Source organism: Amia ocellicauda (assembly GCF_036373705.1).
Source record: "Amia ocellicauda isolate fAmiCal2 chromosome 11 unlocalized genomic scaffold, fAmiCal2.hap1 SUPER_11_unloc_4, whole genome shotgun sequence".
Lineage (NCBI taxonomy): Eukaryota > Metazoa > Chordata > Actinopteri > Amiiformes > Amiidae > Amia > Amia ocellicauda.
The window spans coordinates 429,207-441,545 of NW_027102662.1; the positions used below are offsets into that span (position 1 = coordinate 429,207).

Here is a 12,339-nt window from a genome sequence, read left to right on the forward strand (position 1 = left end):
ATCTTAGCTGATGAAAGTCTGTCTCTGGTAATGAATGTGGTTCGTAACCCTGAGGGTGGGGCGCTTAGAAGACTGTCGAAATGCTTGAAGAACGACATAATTAGGACCAAGCTCAGGCAATTAGTGGTGAGTTCCAGTGGGGACAATAAGCTCTGTTTTGCTTACAGTTTAATAAAACTACTCACCCCCGACATGCCTGAACCCCAAGCTCTGCAAGAGGCTTTAATGCTTCATCAGAGGGCCGGCTTAAACTCTCAACAGATGGTTGCCTTTTCAGACATCACCAAGTTGCAGGAACATAACTGTAAACCCCGCCAAGAGACAAATGTCCAAACTGATTTTAAACAGTCTGTGGGGTAAGTTTGGGGAAAGAAATTACCGTCTAAACACAACCTTGATTAAAACCCCTGAACAGTTTATAGAATTTACGTTTTCCAAACAACATGCAGTATCACACTTTCAATTCTTAAATGACCACGTGGCACAGGTCCAGTGGAGGGCCCCTAAAGATTTCCCCACCAAACAGGGGAACGTTAATGTTTTCATAGCGGTTTTTACCACGGCTTACGCCCGGCTTGAATTGTACAACTTAATGGATCAGTTGCAGGAACGCACGCTCTATCATGATACTGACTCTGTAATCTTTGTCACCAGGCCAGGGGATTGGGTCCCTCCCCTCGGGGACTACCTTGGGGAGTTAACGAGCGAACTAGATCCTCAGGACCACATAGTGGAGTTTGTTTCAGGGGGTCCTAAGACGCATACAGAACGGCTGCGGGTAAGACCTGTATGAAAGTTAAGGGTTTCACTCTGAACCATTGTAACAACAAGCTCATTAACATCAAGTCTCTGACGACCCTGGTAGAAAGTTTTGTAACCGAGAAAGACGCGCCTCCTCGTGAGATTATTACAGCCGGAAATCAGATCTATCGCAATAAAAAGGGGTACACGTTGGAAAATAGATCACTAAACAAACGGTTCAGGGTGGTGTACAATAAAAGAGTCTTGAAGACTGATTATACCACTCTGCCTTATGGATATTAGTGGTGGTTTTGATAACAGACTTCAACACCCTTTCTCCTGTATTATAGCCGGTCCCTCCAATTCGGGGAAGAGCTATCTTATAAAGAACATCATAGAAGATGTGGACGCAACCGTGTCCCAAGCTCTTGACAACATAGTGTGGTGTTACTCTTGCTGGCAACCTCTCTACGATGATTTGGCTTCGAAAAAAAATAATCTGTAATTTGTGCAAGGTCTCCCCGCCTCGTTGTGTGACGATGACTTGTTCCCGCCCGGTCAAACTAATCTAGTGATCCTTGATGACCTGATGGAGCAGGCCGGTGACAACAGTGAAGTGGAAAAAGCTTTCACAAAGTACACTCATCATAGGAATTTAAGTATTATTTATTTAGTTCAAAATCTATTTTTTCAAGGTAAAAAAAGCCGCACTATTAATTTATATGCCAATTATATCATTCTTTTTAAAAACCCCAGAGATAAACTACAGGTCACCGTCTTGGCTCGTCAAATGTACCCTAACCAGACCAAGTTCTTTTTGGAGGCATTTGAGGATGCCACCAAAAAACCCTACGGGTACTTGATTGCGGACTTAAAAGCACAAACCCCAGAAGACTTTCGCCTCAGAACAGGTTTGTGCCCGCCCGATTGGCCGGCAGTGTATGTGCTAAAGAAAAGGAAATAAATAAGAATGTCTGTTCGGATTAAAAGAAATCTGCCACTTTTGCAAATGTTATTTGAGGGGAGCCCGCGCCATAGGAAAGCTGTGCTGGCAGGGGCCCCCTCGGATTTGATCGAGACCCTGTGTGAAATAGCTTTTAACATCTTACGCGGTAATATACCCCTAACCCCTTCTCAACAATCTAAACTCAAAAAACAAAAAGCGGTTATCAAGATCATCGCTAATAAGAAGTATTCTATTAAAAGAAAAAGAAAGAAGATTAATCAAACCGGGGGTTTTATAGGACCGCTGTTGAGCATAGCCGTGCCTTTCCTAACCAGTCTTCTAGCTTCCAGAGTGGGTTAATAATGGAATATGCTCAGAAAATGTTTTTGATCCCTCAGGAGCAGCTTGAGAAACTGAGAAAAAATGTTGTCGGGCCAGAGCCCATTAGACAAATGGCCGAAAACAACCTGGACTCTGAAATGAAAGCTATACAGGCCAGGGCCGATTTAAATCAGTATTCCAAAGCCCAGTTGTATTCCAACATGTTACAGCGCTACCTCCGTCTGGTTAGACAGGGTGAAAAAGATCAATACATTTTAACTTTAACCATGGCCTCTCAAGAAAATGGTTCTGGGGCTGATGCGGGGGGTTCGGTTGATAAAGATGTTGCGGTGACCGAACCTGTTGAGAGTTCAGAGGGAGATGTTGTAACGGATGTTTTGAGAAACATGCCGGCCAGAAGCAAAAGACATGCAGAATATATCCTGCACAAAATGGTTCAGAAACCGCGGGTAACGGCTTGGAATGAACAGGGTGAATTTGTTTTTAAGGGACAACTGATCAAAGGTTCACACGTTTGATTTGTTGAAGAGTGTCACTAGCACTAATAAGGTACCCGATAGTCGCCGACCTGTAGGCTGGAATGCTTTCCTACAGGCGATGGCCTGTCTGAACATGCCCCAATCAACAGTTCCTAACCAGGAAACGCGATAAAAAATCCATCTGTGTAAAGAGGTGGAGCCTGATCTGACTCCGATATCTCATTACTCTGACCGTGCTGAGCGACCATCCTCAGGATCTATCCATCGTTGGGAAGCTTATTAATCTCATGTTTTTATTTGTCTCCCCTGTAAATAATGACCCGACAAACAATTTTTTTTTTTTTTTTTTTTTTTTTCAAATGTTGTACATTTATTTATACCATAACCCCTGCTTTGTATAAGAATTGTGTTGAATAAAAACAAAACTAATGATTCAAAGGCTGTTTTCATTATTTTTTCACCTTAACACGCATGACATCTTTTAAAATCCTCACAAGAACACCCCATCTGTATACATGGCTGGCTAGGGTCGTAAGTCATTGTGTTATAAGGGGGGTCCACAGTGTACTGACAAACTCTGCCACTTTTTTATCATTTTGGCCTAAATCCTCACTGTACAAGGCCATAATATCGGGGTATGACCTTCCTTTAGATCTATGATATAAGAAAAACACACAGTGCTGACCACAAGTGAAGGTCTGAAGACTTTGTACTTGACGACCGCTGTAAATGGTTTCTTGACAGTTGTTGAGCAGAAAGTTATTGATCTTCCGAGGGAAAGGTCTGAAATCCGGGGGGTTTCCATAGGAATCAAAAAATTCACCACGGTGGTCCTACCTTAGATAAATAGCCAGCCAATGTTCTCCGGGCATATTTTTAGGGTGTGTGTTGATTATGTACATTGCAGGTAAATTCTTGATCTTAAATTTAGGTAGCTGATCGCAGGCGTAGACTCCTTGAAACAGTTTCCGTGAGCCGGCCAGGGCATTCATGATGTGGTTGAGCTCTCTGGTGTTCATTTTAATAATAATCATACAGAACGTTTCTCCTCTGATTCACCTCAATAATGTTGTCAAACACAGCATACACGACCATATTTACAGTGCGTGGTAGAGGCTGCTTGAAACGCATCTCCAAACGCATATTGCCCGTCTTCATCAGTGAAAAATGTTGTCCACACTCTTCGTCAGGGGTCAGGTTGAAACCGTACAGGGTGTAACCGCTGCAGTATTCCCGGCGATCGATCAGCAGAGTTTGATCCTTGAGATGGCGACCCGTAGCCAGTACTACACTGTAATATTCACGAACCGCATTGCCGTTTTCAAAGTCAGGTTGAAAAGGTCTGGATGGAACCTGCACACCATCGACGTACAACGCTATAAATTCCGCGTTATAATGTTTAAAGTTAAAGGGGTTCTTGTTGTAAACCCCGGTAAATGCATCATTATCCACGAGACCAATAATAACCTGTTTTGGGAGCTGTCCTAGAAACAGATTTTCCTGGTTCATCACCCGTGTCCCTGCAGTCATATAGACTCTTTCGATCGGGTACTTAACGCCTGCGCGTGTCCTAGTTTAACCGCCGGGGAGACGGACACTTTTTTCACAAACAGCGAGGCCGATAATATGGTCAGTTTATATTTTTCAGTATCAGGGGTCATCAGATAAAAAGCACTTTTACTACGGATCATTTTAATTTTAATGTCTACCCCGTTGAGCATGAGTTTTTCTTGGAAAAATATGTCTGCATTGATATGCCCCATTAGCTCAAAGGTCCTCCCTTCTGTTGAAGAGGCCGTTCTTTTTTGCAAACCCTTATTGAGTCCCTCTGGATCCTTGTCGTCCATAGCTTCCGGGTTGTCTTTGAAGAAAAGGCCGGGGCTGAACTGTTTGCTTAGGGTCTCCTCACTATAATTAAGTTTACACTCCATCATGGCTCTATAGGGGTAAGTATTGCTGCTTTGACTAATGAGCCGATCTCCCAGGGTCACATCCACCTGTGAAAACATGGTGGCCACCGGGTAATTGATGACCCCAGCGTTGGCCGTCTTCTCGATTGCATCGCCATCCTCATTAGTCACTTTACAGTTCATTAAAATAAATGTGTTATTCAAATCATTATAATCCTCGCCATTGCCAGCTATAAAAAACTCCAGAGGGGCCATGTCTGAAATTGCAGAAAGAGGGGGAATCTCTACATATATGCTCTTATCTATACTCGTTTGAGTGTATGGAACTGTAAACAGATCCAGTTCTGATTTGACGCATTCTTCCAATAGACTGTGGACAAAAGACATGTTTAAAAGATATATCCTGAGGCTCTATTTTTCTTTCTTTGAGACTTTCTTTTTGCAGGTTTTTTCTTGTGCTGCTTCCTTCTCCGAGTGTTTCCACGATATGTTGGAGAATGAGAGATTCTTCGTTTTTTGTTAGCCACGGATCTTCGTCGCCCTGGTGGACACATGCTGTTTCTTCTTTTACCCCCCCTCCTCGCCATTACCATGAGACCCGAACCCTCCTGATGCTCATGGCTAGCTGCCCGGTTCATAACATTGGTGAACACGTCACTAACAATATTTTTAGCCGCTGATTTCAAGTGGGGTCTGGCTATAGCAAAGCCTCTCTTAAGCAGGGGTACGGCCATTCTAAAGAGACCACGAAAGAGTCCTCCTAGACCGGCGCCATACATTGTGGGGGCTCCTACAAAACCGGGCAAGCCGTTCCATCTTGCATCTTGTAATAATCCACATTGGCGCTAGGATCTACATAACCCCTCGAGGTAGCCATTTTAATAATGTACACACTGTTTCAGGGGTCGAAAATGTAGTTTGACAACTTAACTTTACCGAAGCGGAAGGGTACGTTGATATTCTGATCCGATTTGACTTCGATCGTGATGTTGTCAAAGTGGGTCTTTGAGACTGGTACGTAGTGTGGCTTGTCATAAGTAATTGTGACCATGTCATTGCTTTTACCTTTAATAAGTACATTTCTCAAAAGGGGGACATAACTATCCCCGACCCTCTGGTGGGTTATGATATCCGTATACACATAAAGAGTGTAAAAGCCGCCCCACCACTTCTGAGAACCTGCTCTCTGTGTCAGAATAGAACCCTAATATACGCCCCAGTTGGCCGCTGGTTTGAATGCTAATACCTGGTTTTGACACCTTGTACAATCTGTTTTTAATAGGGTTGTAATATAGCTTGATGTTGGGGGTGCCTTCTGAGAACTGTTTATGCATCTCATCTAATATTTTATCTACATTGTCATAATAACCTCCTTGTATCGTGAATGTCCATTGACTCTTTTTAACATCATCAAAAATGGCGAAGGTGGCATCCTTATCTTGTAAAACAGCCCAAGTGTAAGGATACTGTATTTCCGCCAACCCCACTTCCCACGACCCCCTTAGATCTATAGATTTTCCAAATTGTACCGTGTAACTGGATATTTCATTTTTAGGGTATATATCGAGAGAGGCGTTACTGGGTAGAGTCACGTAGAAGCCTCCTGATTCCATCTTGAGTATCGAGAGTAATGCCCCCAACACACCCGCGGGCATGTTGTTATAAGGATTGAATATCGCAAACCTGTTGTTCCGGGACCCAACTATTGAACTTTTCAGGCCATCCAAGCCATTTCACCAACACATATTTTTTCCGGTTCTGGGTTTTTTCAGCTAATATCTTTTCAACTCTGTATACACTGTCTTTACCCACAATAATTTTTTGTAACTCGGCTTCGTAAAACGTTCCTTCTATATCCTCCCCGTCATAGTCTTTTAACCGGTACACGGGGGGGGCTCTAGCCAACTGTTCGGTAACTGTAAAATATTCGTCAGAAAATGTTTGTTCATAACCTTTGGCAAAAGTACTCCTTAGCTTTGAAACGCGAACCACATCACCGATGTTGAACTTATAAGTAGTTTTTCCCTTCTTAATAAATGGTCCGTATAATTTTGTATAGACCTGAAAAGAATTACTTTGATCAACATCTATAGACTTCATTTTAATACTGGTGTGATACCCTTGGTTGTAAGCATCAATAAAATCCTGAACTTTATCAAAATACTTGAACGTGTTGACCGCTGTAAAATATCTCCACATTTTGGTCTTTATGGTGCGGTTAAACCTCTCCACTACCGATGCTTTAAGCTCATTTCCGGTGGTGAAATGATGTATTTTGTGTCTCTTCAGTAGATTCTGAAATTCTCTGTTGAGAAACTCTTTTCCTTAATCAGTCTGCAGTTTTTTAGGACATCGACCCTGGGACAATATATCCTCAAAGACCCTCGTCACCGCTCAACCTGTTTTATTATGTAGAATTCGAGCCCAGGCATATTTTGATTAAACATCGATACACATCAACATCAATTTGTGACCATTGTTATGTTTTGATAAATTTGACATATCGACTAGATCCATTTGCCATTGTGAGTCTATGTCAGTTGCATATACGCGGTTTCTTTTAAAGTTAATCCTGAGAGGTTTATGTAAGGTATAGGCGTCTTGTTCCCGTAACCATTCTGAAACAACCACATCATTAACCTTCACTCCGGCCTCAGCGAGTCCTCTTTGAAAACCCTTCTTACCCGCCAAACCCCCAATCTTGGCTGGGTTGTAGTATAGTTCCTGCATTTGGGGAGCTTGCCGAGTCATTCTGTCAAATAACCACACAGACCCACACTATGCGCAAAGTTTTTATACAAGGTTTTTTATTCAACTTCAGGAGAGCAGATACCCCTTTTTAGACATTTGAGAAAAGTATAACATACACAACAATTTTTTCTACGGTCCAGACAAAAAGAAATCAGATGATTGGTTACTTGATCTATATCAACAAATATACCTGTTTCTTTATCTTGTAGGCACACACCTCAGTTACATATGTAAATAAAACAACAATATGACCTATTTTAAAATTAAACAGAGGTGTATTAAACATGCTCAGTAAAAGGTCATACAGATGTTGATGAAATGGCCTAATATCATTCTTGGCCCCCTTGAGCGCTTCATCCCAGTGTTCGTACCCCCCGATCTTTGTTACAGCAGCCATTAACTTTTCCAGGTTTGAAAGTTGATCCTCATCGATGGTTAAATCTGTAGAGAAAAGGCTCGCGTTGGCTACTTTTCTGTCAAGCACATGGTGTAATAGCGCTCTCAGGTTAGCTGCAGAGTGTTGATGACAGAACCAGTTGCAGAAGCAGTCCAGAACATTCCCCATGTTCAAAGTCCCTTAGTTCAGGTCAGAGTCTGAATCAGTGGCGTAGATGTCGAATTCTTCGTCGCTGTCCCCAGCTTTAACTTCTTTACGGAAGAAATAAGCTTTTAGCTTGCCAGCGGTTTTTCTACTCGGCTCATCCAGGTCATTGAGCAGCTGCCCAAGTTTCTCTATTATAAACGGCTCCTTTTTCAGCTCCAGCAAAATCTCATCTATGATTTTCTGGACTTGTCCCGCAGTGACATGTATGTGGGAGTAAGACAGCGCCTTGATTAGTGCCGGTTTCAGCCACGGTTTGTTCAGTCTTCTGTAAAACACGTTGAAATAGAACAGGAAATAGTAACGGTCTGGTTCAAACAAACAACTGTGTCTCAACTGACTGGGGTGATTCACTTCACACCCCCGACAGACTTCTTTCAGAGCTCGGTCGATGAGAGCACTCAGAATATACACCAGGGTGCTTTTAACCACTCTGCTTACTTGGTCACATACCCCGGGCATAAATCCTTCATCTTCATCACGCCCCCGGGACTGTCCGATGCTCATTGGTTCGCCTGGTGGTTTGTGGGGTGTTTCTACATCCATTGGACTGACCCCCTCCTGAGACGCACAGACGGTAGACAGTTCGGCAAAATCGAGGCCCTCCATGAGCTCCAGAGGCTGGGGATCCCCGAGACTCATTTGGACATCCATCGCACCGCATGTTGTTTCGTCCTGAGGGACCGGGGTCTGAGGTCTTGGAGAGTAACCGCAGTCAAAGGGTTCCAGAGTGTATACAAAATCTGGGGAATAGAACAAGGGGTGATCCCGGGTTTGAAGAGGCCTGTAGAGCCTGTCGACGTCCGCAGCTTTCGGGTAAGACATTCTCTTTAATTTTAAACCATGAATGAATTGTTGCGCCTTTTATCCTATCTCTTCACTACGTCATGACACACCGCCCTCTTAGAAGAGAGTAGCCCCTGAGCCGTCAGACCCCCCTCCAAAACCCCACACGTCGTCTGTTTTATCATCGTCGTCGTCATTCAAAGGGGATATATAATCCATAATCCAGCATATTCTCCTTCTAACCAAATCCAGTTGCGAACATTTGGTCAAGATGTCAAAACCATCATTTATACAGTTTATGACCTCTTTCAAGAACGGCCAGTCCACGGCGTCAAACATCATTTCAGTAACCTGTTTTTCTGGATCCTCTTGCCCTTGAGCAATGCAAAATAGGTCAGTGAAAATAGAAACCTTTATCTCACAGGCTGGCCCACGGGAAACGCCTGTGCGCGTTTTACCAGCCTGCTTCGATGGGAGCCATTCGAAACGCTAGGACAGGTCGGTTTCCGTAGTGTAGTGGCTATCACGTTCGCCTCACACGCGACAGGTCCCCGGTTCGAAACTGGGTGGAAACAACCCGCGGTGCACGTATGCCAGTGCCGTGTTACCCGTCCTCATCTCTCTGCCCCAAGGCCGGCCGTCGTTTTCTCTTCCTCGGAGTGGCAAGAAATCCTGACCTTGAGAACTAATGATCGAAGAAGGGTAGCTTTGCGAGGAGCTGGAACTGACACTTTTAAAATCGATACATGTTGTTGCTGTTACAATACGACCGTAGCAGGATCGGCGACATTGCTGTTACTCTTATGTAGTTGAAGGCGCAGTATAGCTCTGATAGTCTGGTGGTGAAGGAAGACCACCAGCCGTTTGAACAAGCCATTCAGCATCACCTTGTTGGGCTAAGTGCAGGCACTGTCAGAGCGCAGGGCGTCCTGCCTTTGAAAGAGTTTCCAAAGTGTCCTGATGTGCCCTTGAGCATTGCAAAATAGGTCAGTGAAATTAGAAACCTTTATCTCACAGGCTGGCCCAAGGGAAACGCCTGTGCACGTTTTACCAGCCTGCTTCGATGGGAGCCATTCGAAACACCAGGACAGGTTGGTTTCCGTAGTGTAGTGGCTATCACGTTCGCCTCACACGCGAAAGGTCCCTGGTTCGAAACCGGGCGGAAACAACCCGCGGTGCACGTGTGCTAGTGCTGTGTTACCTGTCCCTGTAACGCGGCCGGCCATCGTTTTCTCTTCCTCGGAGTGTCAAGAAAGCCTGACCTAGAGAACAAACGATCACAGAAGGGTAGCTTTGCGAGGCGCTGGAACTGACACTTTTAAAATCGATACATGTTGTTGCTGTTACAATACGACCGTAGCAGGATCGGCGACATTGCTGTTACTCTTATGAGTAGATAGTTGGGTTTTTTGGGCGCGGCCTATTTTGTTATGACGTATGCCCTAAGCTTATTAATATTCCTACGTCATAATTGGGGGGCGTGATTTTAGGTAGAGTTATTTCCTTAATTATTCCTACGTCATATCCGTCAGAAAGTGTACACCCATAAAACCCTGAACAACAAGGCCGCCCATAACCTGTTGTTCTTGTTGTTCTTGTTGGTCAACTGTAGAGTGTGAATGGGTCGGCTCTTCCTGTAGTGGTTGGGGGTCTTTTTTAAATATACATTTAATGGTTTAGTAAATCTAAACCGTTATAAGATCAACAAGTTCTGTTGTCTGTAATGGTCCCAGGTCTTAACAATGCCAATTTTGAATTGTGCGTTTATCATATTCACACTGTCTCTGTCTGTCTTTCTCTCTCTCTCGCCCAATCATTTTATAAAATTCAACAAGTTCTGTTGTCTGTTATGATCCCAGGTCCTAACAATGCCTGTTTTGCATAGGGTACTTATGTTATCCACACTGTATCTGGCTCTGTCTCTCTCCTCAAATTTAATTAAAAATTAAATTAAAAAAGAGGGTGTGTGTGTGGGTGTTTGTGTGTATAGGTTAATTGTTTTTGTAAAAAAAAAAAAAAAAAAGCTGTGGTTATATTTTATCTCTCACATAATGTGTTCAGTCGTTTTACTTAAATACATTCTAGGGTCTTAAAGCTCATAAGAGTTAGACTTAAGATAAGGATATGCTTTTAAGGTATTTTAGCAGTCTCAATCCCTGATGATAAGGAATCGTTTAAAAAATGAAAACAACTGATCACTCAATGCTAAATAGATCACAACACTCAAGGCTAAATCACTCACACCATGGGGGGCGGGGGTGTGCTCAGACAACAATAGGTATGGCGTGTGGTATCAAAACATTCAGAATACTTTTAACCTATATAATTTATAAGCTTTGTAAAATAAACCCAAATATCTCTTTTGCGGGGATAAACGCTGTTCTGAGTAGTTTGTGACTTTTTTAATACCAAACAAAGCATCGCTATAAAAAAAAAAAAAAAAATCACTGTAAAAGCGCTAGTTATTTTTGATCTTTATAGTTATTTTCTAGGCTCAGGTTGTTTTTTAGCGCTTATAAAGGCCTGAAATATTCTTAGTGGTTGTTGACTATAGGTCTTGATGCTTAAAAATGTTTTTTTGAGAGACCAAAAGGTTCTAATAAAAGTTTAGAGTAGAGAGGAGAGAGATCGTCTCCATCTTGGTTTCTATTTGAAATTTGATGCAGTGTCATTTTATTGGTTGGTTTTGATATGTTAATTGGTAACAGGGTGGCACAAAGGCCAGACCAGAACAATGCCTTACAAGCAGATCCGGCATGTGGCCATCATTATAAGTATGAAGGTCTGGTCTTCAGCTCGACAGACTCATACTGACCTTTCGATTTAAGACTAAAGATCAACAATGTCTGGAAACAACATCAGCGATTCGATTTAAACGAGTTTTTAGGCAAGTCTTCAGATTATTTTCATTGACTCAGAGCGTGTTGTGTGCATGTATTGTAAATAAGGCTATAACATCTGTTTTAAGTTCTGTAAAATTATTTTTCAGCCAGTCAACAGGAGTTAATTCCCAACGCTGAGGAGATCATCTGGAACAACGACGGTAAGATTTTTGTGTTTGCGCTCATGGGTTCTTATGCATGGGTGTGTGTGGTTTTGAAGCGGCTCATTAGAGTTATGAAAACGTTTTAATATATATTAATGCCGGTCTCTTTAATTACACAGAAACTATCGAAAGGCCTGTGATTAATGTCTCCGAGGATCGACCAAGAGAAGTGGTTGTCCCTAGACAGGCTGTCTGCCGACCGGGTAAGAACTAAACCCCTGTTTGTTTGTATAACGTTTCTGTAAGATGTTTGAGTCCAGTTTTGTTAATTTTAAAAAATTATCCTGTCTAACAGTATTAAGAAACGTGGTTCGAGACAACGAAAGGCCTTCCACATCGAGGGCTTGTTTCGTTTTACCTTCGAGAACCGTAACCTTTCAAGAATCTGAAAGGCCGTCAGCCCCGGTATCTGATAGCTGTGAGTATATATCTGCAGCCTGTAAGAGGTTAAAGCTTTTTATAAAGCGGTGTGGTTAAAGGTTAAACATGTCTCTTACCTTCACAGCGGTGCAAAAAGCTAAACCAGCCGAAAAACATAAGAAACGATTATTCTGTGGAGGTAAGTAAGATCTTTCAAACTTTAATGTTTTTAAAAGGGCTTTGTTTGCCCGTTGAGGGCTAATATTTAAGCGATGGGTGACCGTTTCCTGTAGGGCGGGGGGTTCTGGGAAAGATCTTTAGAAGTCCGGACAGGTCTAGGCTTGTTTCTGGGGAACGTGTTTAGAAATGACCGATTG

The 12,339-nt window shown here is 42.9% G+C and overlaps 1 non-coding gene across 1 annotated transcript; it reads left to right on the forward strand.

Moving 5' to 3' along the window:
- Positions 1-9,651: 9,651 nt before the first annotated feature.
- trnav-cac (transfer RNA valine (anticodon CAC)) lies at positions 9,652-9,724 on the forward strand. The gene has a single exon. It is a non-coding gene; the product is annotated as a tRNA-Val (tRNA).
- Positions 9,725-12,339: the final 2,615 nt, after the last annotated feature.